Source organism: Trachurus trachurus (genome assembly GCF_905171665.1).
Source record: "Trachurus trachurus genome assembly, chromosome: 4".
Classification (NCBI taxonomy): Eukaryota; Metazoa; Chordata; class Actinopteri; order Carangiformes; family Carangidae; genus Trachurus; species Trachurus trachurus.
The window spans coordinates 35,832,708-35,848,484 of record NC_139898.1 but is presented as its reverse complement, the minus strand read 5'-3'; the positions used below and the strand labels follow the sequence as shown (position 1 = coordinate 35,848,484).

Below are 15,777 nucleotides of genomic sequence, written 5' to 3'. Positions count from 1 at the left end.
TCGTTGTGTCGTTGTGTCGTTGTGTCGGTGTGTCGGTGTGTTGTTGTGTCGTTGTGTCGGTGTGTCGTTGTGTTGGTTGTGTCGTTGTGTCATTGTGTCGTTGTGTCGTTGTGTCGTTGTGTCGTTGTGTTGGTTGTGTTGGTTGTGTCGTTGTGTCGGTGTGTTGGTTGTGTCGTTGTGTTGGTTGTGTCGTTGTGTTGGTTGTGTCGTTGTGTTGGTTGTGTCGTTGTGTTGGTTGTGTCGTTGTGTCGTTGTGTCGTTGTGTTGGTTGTGTCGTTGTGTCGTTGTGTCGTTGTGTTGGTTGTGTCGGTGTGTCGTTGTGTCGTTGTGTTGGTTGTGTCGTTGTGTCGTTGTGTCGTTGTGTTGGTTGTGTCGTTGTGTCGTTGTGTCGGTGTGTCGTTGTGTTGGTTGTGTCGTTGTGTTGGTTGTGTCGTTGTGTTGGTTGTGTCGTTGTGTTGGTTGTGTCGTTGTGTCATTGTGTTGTTGTGTCGTTGTGTCATTGTGTCGTTGTGTCGTTGTGTCGTTGTGTTGGTTGTGTCGTTGTGTCGTTGTGTCGGTGTGTCGTTGTGTCGTTGTGTTGGTTGTGTCGTTGTGTCGTTGTGTCGGTGTGTCGTTGTGTTGGTTGTGTCGTTGTGTTGGTTGTGTCGTTGTGTTGGTTGTGTCGTTGTGTTGGTTGTGTCGGTGTGTTGGTTGTGTCGTTGTGTCATTGTGTTGTTGTGTCGTTGTGTCGTTGTGTCGTTGTGTCGTTGTGTCGTTGTGTTGTTGTGTCGTTGTGTCGGTGTGTCGTTGTGTCGTTGTGTCGTTGTGTCGTTGTGTCGTTGTGTCGTTGTGTCGGTGTGTCGGTGTGTTGTTGTGTCGTTGTGTCGGTGTGTCGTTGTGTTGGTTGTGTCGTTGTGTCATTGTGTCGTTGTGTCATTGTGTCGTTGTGTCGTTGTGTCGTTGTGTCATTGTGTCATTGTGTCGTTGTGTCGTTGTGTCGTTGTGTCATTGTGTCATTGTGTCATTGTGTCGTTGTGTCGTTGTGTCATTGTGTCATTGTGTCATTGTGTCATTGTGTTGGTTGTGTCATTGTGTCATTGTGTCATTGTGTCGTTGTGTTGGTTGTGTCATTGTGTCATTGTGTCATTGTGTCGTTGTGTTGGTTGTGTCATTGTGTCATTGTGTCGTTGTGTCGTTGTGTTGGTTGTGTCATTGTGTCGTTGTGTTGGTTGTGTCATTGTGTCATTGTGTCGTTGTGTCGTTGTGTCATTGTGTCATTGTGTCGTTGTGTCGTTGTGTTGGTTGTGTTGGTTGTGTCATTGTGTCATTGTGTCATTGTGTCGTTGTGTTGGTTGTGTCGTTGTGTTGGTTGTGTCATTGTGTCATTGTGTCGTTGTGTCGTTGTGTCGTTGTGTCATTGTGTCATTGTGTCATTGTGTCGTTGTGTCGTTGTGTCATTGTGTCATTGTGTCATTGTGTCATTGTGTTGGTTGTGTCATTGTGTCATTGTGTCATTGTGTTGGTTGTGTCATTGTGTCATTGTGTCATTGTGTTGGTTGTGTCATTGTGTCATTGTGTCGTTGTGTTGGTTGTGTCATTGTGTCATTGTGTCATTGTGTTGGTTGTGTCATTGTGTCATTGTGTCGTTGTGTTGGTTGTGTCGTTGTGTCATTGTGTCATTGTGTTGGTTGTGTCATTGTGTCATTGTGTCATTGTGTTGGTTGTGTCATTGTGTCATTGTGTCATTGTGTTGGTTGTGTCATTGTGTCATTGTGTCATTGTGTTGGTTGTGTCATTGTGTCATTGTGTCGTTGTGTTGGTTGTGTCATTGTGTCATTGTGTCATTGTGTTGGTTGTGTCATTGTGTCATTGTGTCGTTGTGTTGGTTGTGTCATTGTGTCGTTGTGTCGTTGTGTTGGTTGTGTCATTGTGTCATTGTGTCATTGTGTTGGTTGTGTCGTTGTGTCATTGTGTCATTGTGTTGGTTGTGTCATTGTGTCATTGTGTTGGTTGTGTCATTGTGTCATTGTGTCATTGTGTTGGTTGTGTCATTGTGTCATTGTGTCGTTGTGTCGTTGTGTTGGTTGTGTCATTGTGTCGTTGTGTCGTTGTGTTGGTTGTGTCATTGTGTCATTGTGTCATTGTGTTGGTTGTGTCGTTGTGTCATTGTGTCATTGTGTTGGTTGTGTCATTGTGTCATTGTGTTGGTTGTGTCATTGTGTCATTGTGTCATTGTGTTGGTTGTGTCATTGTGTCATTGTGTCGTTGTGTCGTTGTGTTGGTTGTGTCATTGTGTCATTGTGTCATTGTGTTGGTTGTGTCATTGTGTCATTGTGTCATTGTGTCATTGTGTCGTTGTGTCGTTGTGTCATTGTGTCATTGTGTCGTTGTGTTGGTTGTGTCGTTGTGTCGTTGTGTCGTTGTGTCATTGTGTCATTGTGTCGTTGTGTTGGTTGTGTCATTGTGTCGTTGTGTCGTTGTGTCGTTGTGTTGGTTGTGTCGTTGTGTCGTTGTGTCGTTGTGTTGGTTGTGTCGTTGTGTCGTTGTGTTGGTTGTGTCGTTGTGTCGTTGTGTCGTTGTGTCGTTGTGTCGTTGTGTTGGTTGTGTCGTTGTGTTGGTTGTGTCGTTGTGTCGTTGTGTCGGTGTGTCGTTGTGTTGGTTGTGTCGTTGTGTTGGTTGTGTCGTTGTGTTGGTTGTGTCGGTGTGTTGGTTGTGTCGTTGTGTCGTTGTGTCGTTGTGTCGTTGTGTTGGTTGTGTCGTTGTGTCGTTGTGTCGTTGTGTTGGTTGTGTCGTTGTGTTGGTTGTGTCGTTGTGTTGGTTGTGTCGTTGTGTTGGTTGTGTCGTTGTGTTGGTTGTGTCGGTGTGTCGTTGTGTTGGTTGTGTCGTTGTGTTGGTTGTGTCGTTGTGTTGGTTGTGTCGTTGTGTCGTTGTGTTGGTTGTGTCATTGTGTCGTTGTGTCGTTGTGTCGTTGTGTTGGTTGTGTCGTTGTGTCGTTGTGTCGTTGTGTTGGTTGTGTCGTTGTGTCGTTGTGTTGGTTGTGTCGTTGTGTTGGTTGTGTCGTTGTGTCGTGTTGTGTCGTGTTGTGTTGTGTCGTGTCGTGTTGTGTCGTGTTGTGTCGTGCCGTGTCGTGCTGTGTCGTGTCGTGTCGTGTCGTGTTGTGTCGTGTTGTGTCGTGCTGTGTTGTGTCGTGTCGTGTTGTGTCGTGCCGTGTCGTGTTGTGTCGTGCCGTGTTGTGTCGTGTCGTGTTGTGTCGTGTCGTGTTGTGTCGTGTCGTGTCGTGTTGTGTCGTGCCGTGTTGTGTCGTGTCGTGTTGTGTCGTGCCGTGTTGTGTCGTGCTGTGCCGTGCTGTGTCGTGTCGTGCCGTGTCGTGCTGTGTCGTGTCGTGTCGTGTTGTGTCGTGTTGTGTTGTGTCGTGTCGTGTTGTGTCGTGTTGTGTCGTGCTGTGTTGTGTCGTGTCGTGTCGTGTCGTGCCGTGTCGTGTCGTGTCGTGTTGTGTCGTGCCGTGTTGTGTCGTGTCGTGTTGTGTCGTGCCGTGTTGTGTCGTGCTGTGCCGTGCTGTGTCGTGTCGTGTCGTGTCGTGTTGTGTCGTGTCGTGTCGTGTTGTGTCGTGTTGTGTCGTGCCGTGTCGTGCTGTGTCGTGTCGTGTTGTGTTGTGTCGTGTCGTGTCGTGTCGTGCTGTGTCGTGCTGTGTTGTGTCGTGTCGTGACACAACAACACCGTGTCGTGCTGTGTCGTGTCGTGTCGTGTTGTGTCGTGTTGTGTTGTGTCGTGTCGTGTCGTGCTGTGTTGTGTCGTGTCGTGTCGTGTCGTGTTGTGTCGTGTTGTGTCGTGTTGTGTCGTGTCGTGTCGTGTCGTGCCGTGTTGTGTCGTGTCGTGTTGTGTCGTGCCGTGTTGTGTCGTGCTGTGCCGTGCTGTGTCGTGTCGTGTCGTGCCGGTCGTGCTGTGTCGTGTCGTGTCGTGTCGTGTCGTGTTGTGTCGTGTTGTGTTGTGTCGTGTCGTGTTGTGTCGTGTTGTGTCGTGCCGTGTCGTGCTGTGTCGTGTCGTGTTGTGTCGTGTTGTGTCGTGTTGTGTCGTGTCGTGTCGTGTCGTGCCGTGTTGTGTCGTGTCGTGTTGTGTCGTGCCGTGTTGTGTCGTGCTGTGCCGTGCTGTGTCGTGTCGTGTCGTGCCGGTCGTGCTGTGTCGTGTCGTGTCGTGTTGTGTCGTGTTGTGTCGTGCCGTGTCGTGCTGTGTCGTGTCGTGTTGTGTCGTGTTGTGTCGTGTCGTGTCGTGTCGTGCTGTGTCGTGTCGTGTCGTGCCGTGTTGTGTCGTGTCGTGTTGTGTCGTGCCGTGTTGTGTCGTGCTGTGCCGTGCTGTGTCGTGTCGTGCCGTGTCGTGCTGTGTCGTGTCGTGTCGTGTTGTGTCGTGTCGTGTCGTGTTGTGTCGTGTTGTGTCGTGCCGTGTCGTGCTGTGTCGTGTCGTGTTGTGTTGTGTCGTGTCGTGTCGTGTCGTGCTGTGTCACGACACAACACGGCACAACACAACACAACACAACACGGCACGACACGACACGACACGACACAACACGGCACGACACGACACGACACGACACGACACGACACGACACGACACGACACGACACAGTGTCGTGTCGTGTCGTGCTGTGTCGTGTCGTGTCGTGTCGTGTCGTGTCGTGCTGTGTCGTGTTGTGTCGTGCTGTGTCGTGCTGTGTCGTGTCGTGTCGTGTCGTGTCGTGTCGTGTCGTGTCGTGTCGTGCCGTGTTGTGTCGTGTCGTGTCGTGTCGTGCCGTGTTGTGTTGTGTTGTGTTGTGCCGTGTTGTGTCGTGTCGTGTCGTGTCGTGTCGTGTCGTGCCGTGTCGTGTTGTGTTGTGTTGTGTCGTGTTGTGTCGTGCTGTGTCGTGTCGTGTCGTGTTGTGTTGTGCTGTGTCGTGCTGTGCCGTGCCGTGTTGTGTCGTGTTGTGTCGTGCTGTGTCGTGTCGTGCTGTGTCGTGTCGTGCTGTGTCGTGTCGTGTCGTGTCGTGTCGTGTCGTGTCGTGCCGTGCCGTGTTGTGTTGTGTTGTGCTGTGTCGTGTCGTGTCGTGTCGTGTCGTGTCGTGCTGTGCTGTGCTGTGCTGTGCTGTGTTGTGTTGTGTTGTGTTGTGTTGTGTTGTGTTGTGCTGTGTTGTGTTGTGCTGTGTCGTGTCGTGTCGTGTCGTGTCGTGTCGTGTCGTGTCGTGTCGTGTCGTGCTGTGCTGTGCTGTGCTGTGCTGTGCTGTGTTGTGTTGTGTTGTGTTGTGTTGTGTTGTGCTGTGTTGTGTTGTGCTGTGTCGTGTCGTGTCGTGTCGTGTTGTGTCGTGTTGTGTTGGTCCAGGTAAAAAGCAGCGACTCTGAGTTTCTGTTTGTTTGTTCGTTAAAAAGGAGATTTTACAAAGTCTGACATGAAAACAGCTCAGAGACGCAGAACAGCAGCGTGAAAACTAAACCCAGCAGCTGATCCATCTGCACCCACAGCTGCTGCACACACACACACACACACACACACACACACACACACACACACAGCCTGAGTGTGTGTGTGTGTGTGTGTGTGTGTGTGTGTGATGTTAATGTAACTGGCAGTTGTAGTAATGTGCCATGGAGGGTGAAAATAGGACAATGTTTACCTGTGTGTGTGTGTGTGTGTGTGTGTCTGCTTGTTCTATCAGAGGGTGGGAGATCGACTCCCTGCAGTAGATTGCCCCACCATCACACACACACACACACACACATCCTTGTAAATCTATCTTTGTGAGGACATGTCATTGAGATAATGTATTCCCTAGCCCCTTACCCTAACCTTAACCATCCAAAACAAATGCCTAAACTTAACCATTACTCTAAACCTCATTTAAACCTAATTATAATCTAACATCTTAACCCTCAAACAGCCCTTGGAAACAGTGAGGACACTTCCCAAAAATGTTCTCAGTCTGTTGGTTAAAAACTCGTTCCGGTCCTCACAACGTAGCATGTACAAGAACACACACACACACACACACCGATGTAACCTCTGGGTATGTCAGAAAGCATCCAGAGTGTGGACACACAGAGAGAATAAAACCATGTTCCCACACTGAGAAGAGAAGCTTCATTAGAGAGAACAGAACACATGGAGCAGCTGCAGGTGAGACGTCGCTCTGCTCTGATTGGTTCACACAGACGCCGTTTGATGTTTCACTGGTGAGGAAGGAACGACTGAATCCATCCTCCCTCTGGGGGGGGGGGGGGGGGGGGGGGGGCTGCTACCCTCCCTCTGTGTGTGGAGCAGTGCTGCTGCTGCTGCAGTAGCTCCTGGAGGTCACTGCAATGCAACAGTAGCTCAGCCTGCTGCTGCTACACACACACACACACACACACACACACACACACACACACACACACACACACACACACACACACACACACACACACACACACACACACACACACACACTCCCTGAGGGAGGGGGCATTAATCTACCAGCACTAGACTTCGGTCCAGTTAGCAACAACCACAGACTGGCAGCAGAGGAGTTTCTGAGCTGACAAACACAGAGAAGCAGCCGAAGTATCACCGTCACCAGTACCAGAGTAACACCAGTATAACAACAATATAACACCAGTATATAACAACGGCATAACACTGGTATAACACTGATACATTAGTATAACACCAGTATAACATCAGTATATAACAACAGTATAACAACGATATAACAACGGTATAACACCAGTATAACTCCACTTTAGCACCAGTATAACATCAGTATAACATCAGTTTAACAACTCTGACTTTTTTTCTGTTTCTTTTTACAGACAAAATAACTTTAATTACCAAACATTCACACAAAAAGTACTGAAAACGGGTGTGCCTGCGGCCTGCGGCCTCGTGCCTACAACCGAATCACACCCGTGCTGATATACAGTACAACAGCACTCCCTCTCGTGTGATATTGCTTAAAGCAGAAGTAAGCAATCCGGTGGTTTTGGCTAATGCTGCGTTCCAGGCAGGCTTTTGAAACCGTAAATTACAGCTTCAAGTCACAACTTACGACTTTGTAGCGTTCCAGGCAACCCACTCGTGTTTCTCCGACCTGTTTTACCTGTGAAAGTCACTATAACGGCCACTCGTAACTTCTGACCCGTGAACTCGTACCAGATCGAACTGGTACGACTTCACAGGTCGGAAAAACGCGAGTTACGGGTTGCCTTGAACGCACCATAACAGTCCTCGTCCCTACGTCACCACATTCAGGCGCATCCCTTGGCTGCACACACAGAGAGGACTGCCCCTTTATGCCGTTCTCTCTCCTCATTGGATAAAGGTTGTAGGATACAAGGAAAGTTTTCTCCTGGGCTCAGAGCAGAGCAGAGTGACTGACAGACCCGTGTTTCAGACCAAACACTCTATAGAAGTGATTGCTGTCGGAAGATACAACTATTTAAGACTTATATTAACACAAACATTCACCTTACTTCTGCTTTAACTACACGACTTGTAACAACTCATTCTAAGGAACCAGAAAGCTTTCATTTGTAGCAGCTGTGATTCACCTTCAGTGAAATACGGATTTATGAAAGACAGGTTTGATTTTTGATCATAAAAAGACAAATAAGTTACACACTGGGGCTTTAACGCTGTATAATATATAATATCAACATCATTATCATATAATATTGGGATAAACAGCACATTACATTAGCTGCTGTTCACCTGAACTGAACCAACAACATTCTGCTTCCTCTTCTCAATAATGGATGTTATTCAGACGGTGAGTTTCCTTTTGAAGTTGACACAGACAAAAATACTAAGAGACACAGAGAGAGAGTGTGTGTGTTAGTGTGTTAGTGTGTGTGTTATTGTGTGTGTTAGTGTGTTATAGTGTGTGTTAGTGTGTTAGTGTGTTATAGTGTGTTATTGTGTGTGTTAGTGTGTTATTGTGTGCCGGGTCGGGAGGCTGAATGAGTGATGCATCGTCACCTGGGGAGCCCGCCAAGTCATCACCACACACACACATGCACACACACATATATACACACACACACACACCTTGACCAAACAGTTGAACGAATCATTACATGGTGTTTTCTGTCTCACTGCACACACACACACAGAAACAATGCAGCATAACCCTAATTTGTAGAGGTCTGCACACTGTGTATGTGTGTGTGTGTGTGTGTGTGTGTGTGTGTGTGTGTGTGTGTGTGTGTGTGTGTGTGTGTGTGTGTGTAGTCAGATGAGCAGGAGAAGACCGACATGGAGACAGGTTAAAGGTGACCTCTACCTGGACTCAATGTATTGACAAGAACATAGTGGAGTCACACACACACACACACACATATGTACACACACCATCTCAGTCAGCTGTTGTGCACTCTCACACACACAAACACACACACAGATAGTGAGAGAGCAGAGCTACGAACCCGGTGGCAACATCGTCCATACTTCAGTCTTCACACACACCGCGGTAAATCCACATGTGTCGTTGAGTAAGTGTGACTGTGTGTGTGTGAGTGTGTGTGAGTGTGTGTGTGTGGTAACGCTCCGATATCCAGAGAACGAGATGTGTGTGTGTGTGTGTGTGTGTGTCAGCTGGCTGCTGTGATACTGAGGCAGAGAACGACGAGCAGCTCCGTTATACTCTCCAACCTCGATTACTCCCTCTCCCTCTCTCATCTCTTCCCCCTCCTCTTCCTCCTGCTGCTGCTGCTCAGCCTCCCCCCTCCTCCCCCCTTCCCCCTCTTCCCCCTCTCTCCCTCTCATCCATCTCTCTCACTCCATCTAAATCTATTTTTCCTCCTCGCTCCATGCCAACCCTCCTCCCGGAATGGAAACTTACAGACTCATTACTGCTTTCTGAAGACGGACAAATCCACAAACACCAAAACACCGACCGGACCTGCAGCTTCATCCTGCTCCGTTTTGTAGTTCGGACCATCATCATCATCATCAACAAGCTTCATATCCAACATCTGGCCACATAATAATAATAATAATAATAACAACTTTATTTATATAGCACCTTTCAAAAACAAGTTACAAGGTGCTGTACAATAACAACAGAAATAAAACAGGTCAAATACAATTTCCTGGCAACAACATAATAAAACCACCTGAGAAATAAAATTGGACTTAAAATTATAAAATCACCTACCCACAACAAAGTAATCATACAATAATGATAAAACAGAATTAAAACTAAATTAAGAGAAGGCTAATGGATAAAAGTGAGTTTTAAGAAGAGGTTTAAAAGAAGCCACTGAGATCGCCGGGCAGGGTGACGGACAGCAAAGGCCCGGTATGGTGACGACTCAACTTCATTGTTTCCCCTGAGTGCAGACAAAAACCCAAATCACCTTGGGAACCATGTAAAACACAAATATCCAGCCCATAATCTCATTACCCTACTTTCCAGACTATAGAGCCACCTGAGTATCAGCTGCACCAGCTACATTGTAAAAGAAAATACGGTAACACTTTACTTGAAGGTATCGTCATAAGACTGACATGACACAGTCATGAACGTGTCATAAACATTATGTCAATGTCATAACGTTGTCATTAAGTGTCATTCGGTTAACCCTAACCCTAACCCTAAACCTACAAACAACCTAACCCTAACCCTCATTAAGTCATTAACCCTAAACCTACAAAAACCCAATGACACTTAATGACAACGTTATGACATTGACATAATGTTTATGACACGTTCATGACAGTTTCATGTCAGTCTTATGACGATACCTTCAAGTAAAGTGTTACCGAAAATACATACTATCTAGGCTGCAGTTGAATCTAAGCGTCAGGTTTTCATGTTGTAACATGAGATATTTACACAGAAAGACAGTAGAACTGTGACAGTCTGTTGTGGTTACGCTCCTCTCCCCCATGTGCATCTGTTGACAACAAAGCCGGTGATAAATCAATAACTGGAGCGGTGGAGGCAGTGGCTCAGGCGGTAGAGCGGGTCGTCCAATAATCAGAGGGTTGGCGGTTCGAATCCCGCTCTGTCTGTCCCAGTCTCTGTCGTAGTGTCCTTGGGCAAGACACCTTACCCAACTTGCCTCGTGTGAATGCGTATGAATGATCATGGTGGTGGTCAGAGGGTCCGTTTGGCGCGAAATGGCAGCCACGCTTCCGTCAGTCTGCCCCAGGGCAGCTGTGGCTACACACGTAGTTTACCACCACCGGTGTGAATGTGGTATGAATGAATAATGGTTTCTGTAAAGCGCTTTGGGTATCGTGAAAAAGCGCTATATAAATGTAACCCATTATTCATTCATTATTATTATTACATAACATATACCATGTTACGGCGTGTGTGTTTGTGTCGTCTAAACTGTCATAAACAAAAGATTACGGGTTAGGGAGCGCGTTACGTTTGTGTTGCGGTGCAGAGACGAGAGCTGAGACACCGGGGCGGAGAAAAGTAGCGGCTTAGAGTCCAGAAAGTAAGGTAATTGTTTCCCTTGATTGCAGACAAATCTGGATCGCTGACAAAACCCCAAATCACCTTGGGAACCATGTAAAACACAAATATCCAGCCCATAATTTCATTACATACTCCCCACAACCTCCTCTGACACCTGGGTACCTGTGATCCACCTTAAGGACTTTTCACTTCACTTTACTGAAGAACCTTTAAAACATCTTGAATCTCTCCAACCATCGATCCTTTCTTCTTTGTAAAATCAGACACAGACTTCTTGAAATCCCTCATTCTCACTTCTGAATCCCTGAATCTGTTTCCGTGAATAAGACGGAAGCAGCTCAAGAACTGGCGAGTCCTTCACTAGGACTCTGGATCTTCTCCTTAAACACCTATGGGACATTATCATGGACCTCTAGAAGGCATCTCTTAAATGCCCAACAACATCTTGGTAGACATTCAAACCATCTTCAGAGACCTCTGGATGTTCTCAAGTTCAAGTTCACTTTTATTTATATAGCACAGTTAAAAAGACCTGTGACAGTCGTCCAAAGTGCTTCACAGAGCAGAGACAGAAACAAAGACAATGCATGTGCAAGAAACAAGATTACATGCGTACTATCACACATTCTCACACACAGATGTATGTACATATACATATACGAACATATGCGCATAGGCTACATACCCAAACGTGCACAGCTACAGTAGTCATAGACAACAGTGCACATAGATATTTAAACAAAACTAGCCAGGATTAGAAGTCCTTATCCTCCACCTTATTTTGGTCCTCAAGGAGGACCAAAACCTCCTTTACATTTACCTTCTCTACACTTCAGCAAGTAAGTAAGTGCGCCAAGAACTTCTGGATTCTTAAAAACCCTTTGACTTCCTTAATGATGATGAGATCCTTAGCAGCAGACACAACGTTTTAATAGACTCTTGTCTATATGTAGCTACCTTCCCAACAATGCTGTCAATCCTCCCTCCAAAATCCTTCAACATCTTTCTGTTTCAAATTCGGGTGGATTCGACAATGCTCCTCATCGAATACCATCTCAACTTGTGTATGTAACCTCTATCAGGGCCTCATCCACCCACTCAACCTTTCTTTGGGAACTGAACCTTGCCCCTCAAGCATGTTTCAAACATTACTGACCTCCACAGAGACCAAAACCTCCTAAAGCAGAACTGGGACACCCTTTGCGGTAGTCCTGATTCTTCCCAAAGACCTTTTGGCTTCCACAACTAATGCAATTTCTTCAAAGAGCTCTGGAGTCTTCTTGAATGTAATCTCAAAGGCAAATGAGTGGTGGCTTCCACTTATGAGAGGACATGTCATCCACCTTAAATATATAAACAATCATCAAGAGCCTTTGGTGCAGAAGATAATTCTGAATCCCCAAAGACACTTCCATTCCTCTAAAGGCCGTCTGACCCTTCACCTGGTCAAAACCTTCAACATCTTGAGCCACCTCTGGAGTTTCCTTCAAGATGGTCCTCGTCCTCGTGTCTGTGGCCTTGTCAAAGATTTCTAGGACTTTCTCACATCCTTCATCCTCTATAAAGACTCCAAAGACCTCCTCAGATTCCCTTTAAAAGATCTTAAGGAGTCCTGTAAGACTTGAAGTCGTGGCTTTAAGAATCCGTATTTGCATATTCAGACCTCTCAAGCTTCATGGAACCTTCTTAAACACATTGACTTCTGTGTACTTCAACTTTACATGTGCACCTCAACCTGGATCCTCAAAAAAAACATTGTCAACCACCTCTTGAACCTCCAATCCTCTTCATCGATGTCTGCAGCCTTGTCCAAGACTTTCTCACATCTGGAAGAGTCCACATATCTCCTTGCAATTATCTACAATAAAGGCATAGCTTTAAGAACACATTTAGACCTCGTAATCTTCCTTAAACAAATCCTTAAAAACCGTGACTTCCCCTTAAACCTAATGTGCACTTCATGTACACTGATGCTGCGTTCATAACAACTCGGAGGTCGGGATTCCCAACTCGGAAATTTCCGACTTCCGACATCATTGCGTTCACGCTGCAGGAACTCGGAAGAAAAAAAACATGGATACCTGAAGGAAGTTTGGCGTCTTGTGGCTCAGAGCTGAATATGAAAAATCAATGCAGCAGTAAATGATGTTTATTCTGGAGGAGAGGAGACGCTGCAGATGAGTGCACATATAATGTTACAGCCTTGATAACAGTTAAACCTTATTTCTGTCACATACGAGGAACACAATTTCACACCATACAACAATCACAGCTTAATATAAACGTATAAACTGCAGTAATACACAAAAATATGCATTCAAACCTCAACAAATAACTTCAAATGTCTAAATTCTAACCGTTTAAGACGAGGGCATGACGCCATGTTTTGATGTTGTCGTGACGTCAAGTCAGAAAGTCGGAGCTCTGATATGATACCAGAGTTCCCGACCTGTAATTTCAGAGTTCGACGCCGTTCAATTCATTTTTTTACAATTCGGAGCTCGTTTTTTTCCGACTTCCGAGTCGTCTTGAACGCAGCAATAGACCGCCAACATCCTCACTTATCTCTCAAGCTTCCTCTCTGCAGCTGCCCTTCAACCTCAAGCACCTCAAGGATACTGAGATCCACCCCCCACCCCCCCAAACCCCCAACCCCTCTGATCCAGGAGTCTGATCAAGGACTCGTGGACCTCCTGAGAGCCCGAGTCCTCATTTTATGAGCCGCTGCTTTGAAGATTTGCATATTAAGCACAAATAAGCGACAAATGATCCACTCAGCACAGAGATGATGACTCTGCGTGTGTGTTGCAGCAATCACAGGAGATAGAAGGGTGGAGGATAGATGAGGACAGGAAACAGAGATGAATCTGCAGCAACACTGCAAACACACACTCTCTCTCACACACACACACACACACACACAGTGTCTACGGGGAGCTGATGCAGGCAGAGCCAACTGTTCTGTTATGATAGCTTATTGATCCAACACACACACAAAATACCAATGCATGAGTGCCTTTCCATACACACACACACATGGATATGCACAGAGGCAAAAACCTCATCAACATTCAATTAGTGCGTAACACACAACAATGGCAGTAGAGATTGTGTCCTTATCACCATTCACACCGGCACCTCCCCTCTGCCTCGCATGACTCACAAATCAAACGCAACCAAGCCAGAGAGAGAGAGAGCAGCCGCAATTAAGACCACTTACACACACACACACACACACACACACACACACACACACACACACACACACACACACACACACACACACACACACACACACACACACACACACACACACACACACACACACACACACACACACACACACACACAGCTCTCTGTATAATCCCCTGCTGTTGGAGAATGGAAGCTGGTCGGTGTTGAACTGGTTTCCAGCAGCACTGGACCGTGTGAGTCTGCAGCAGCTGCACTGGAAAGATTAAGTGTCTTATTACATTTAAAGTGCTGGTTTGGGTCCAGTGTTGTGAGGACACAATCTCAGCATTAGCCTTTTTATTAAATGATCCGCGATCGACCCACTGATCACAGGTCTGTCAGTCCGTCCACATGTGCGGACATAAAGGTGAATAAATGTTCTCTCTCTCTGGTTAAAGCTTCAGTAAGCGATCCGGTGGTTTTGTCTAACTTCCTGTCAGCAGATGGAGTTAGCAGCCCCCGCCCTTGTCATGGATCTATTGGTCCTCGTCCCTACGTCACCACATTCAGGCGCATCCCTTGGCTGCACACACAGAGAGGACTGCCCCTTTATGCCGTTCTCTCTCCTCATTGGATAAAGGTTGTAGGATACAAGGAAAGTTTTCTCCTGGGCTCAGAGCAGAGCAGAGTGACTGACAGACCCGTGTTTCAGACCAAACACTCTATAGAAGTGATTGCTGTCGGAAGATACAACTATTTAAGACTTAGATTAACACAAACATTCACTTTACTTCTGCTTTAAGAAACAGTGAGTTTAGGTTGAAAACTAAGTTGGTTAAGATCCAGAAAACAGAAGTGATGGTGAAGAGAAACCAACATTTGTCCACGGTGCTTTAAGGAAACTGTTCCAATCTCTTTGGAGACACCTGGACGCTACTAAAGCTCGACGTCCTCTCAACCTTCTCAAAGACGCATGGACCCTCGAAGATCATACTCCAGGAAGGTCCCAGATGTGGCCAGCTGCAGACCTGACTCTGATGTGAAGACTTGTGCTGCAAAGTTCATTTCAATTCATCGCAAATGAACTGCACATTTTAATGTTTCAAATGTACTTTAAATGGATATTTTTCAAGAGTTTCTCAACCTGAGGTTTATGTAAGTGACATCAGCCTATAAACCTATAACTTAAACCCCTATGAGCTGGGCTCCAGCAAGGTGCAATGGCTTATGGGTAATCTTGCTTGTCACAGTTGACTTTGAACTGAGCCCAGTCAACAGCAGCGTCCTGCAGCCCGGACGGCGATCAGACCAACACAGCTCAGGGATGAAATGTGGCTGTGTTCATGCTCAGTGTGCACTTTACTTTATAGCTGCACGATGTGCTGCTGGTTGCAGAAAGTAGAGCCGCAGTGCTTCGTTTCCCTGAGAGCAGGACGGAGGAATAAATAACCTGCAGAACCTGCAGCAGCTCTGACGGAGGCTCAGAGGGAGGTGAAGCTCTTCATAAAGATCAGTGGAACGACCAAAATCTGAATCAGTCAGAGAGACAGAGAGAGAAAGAGTCTGGGAGAAGAAGCAGAAACCTGCAGATGGACAACAGCTTCACAGAGATACTGCAGATAAATAAACCACTGCAGTTTAACAGAGGAGGAGGAGGAGGAGGGGGGGGGGAGGAGGAGGAGGAGGAAGAGGAAGAGGAAGAGGAAGAGGAAGAGGAAGAGGAAGAGGAAGAGGAAGAGGAAGAGGAGGAGGAAGAGGAAAAGGAGGAGGAACGTCGAAGGAGGAGAGGTGGAGAAAAAAGAAGAAAGAAACCTCAGTGGAGTAACAGATGTTTCATGCCGCAAAGGCAGTGAACGCTGTGTGTGTGTGTGTGTGTGTGTGTGTGTGTGTGTGTGTGTGTGTGTGTGTGTATAGTCATTAAGAGAAGGGTAATTAACGTGGCTGCAGTGTGAAGAGTAGCTCTATAGTTGTAGAACTCTGTGACCCCGTTCCCGTTCACACCTGGAATCAACATCTGTCTCAGGTCACTGATCTGTCAAGACGCATTCAGGACACGTAGGAGATCTGATCACTCAACACATTCAGAGTAGAGCACTGTAAAAGAGAGTAGCGACACCACTATGACTCCCGTGGTAAGGGTTTAAGGGTTTAAGGGTTTAAAGGGTTTAAGGGTTTTGCCCCCTAGTGGCAGGATA

At 46.6% G+C, this 15,777-nt stretch overlaps 1 protein-coding gene across 1 annotated transcript in view; it reads right to left on the bottom strand.

Annotated features, from left to right (window-relative positions):
- The window catches only part of patj (PATJ crumbs cell polarity complex component), a 190,137-nt gene that overhangs the window by 68,900 nt on the left and 105,460 nt on the right, over positions 1-15,777 (bottom strand). The window lies entirely within an intron of this gene.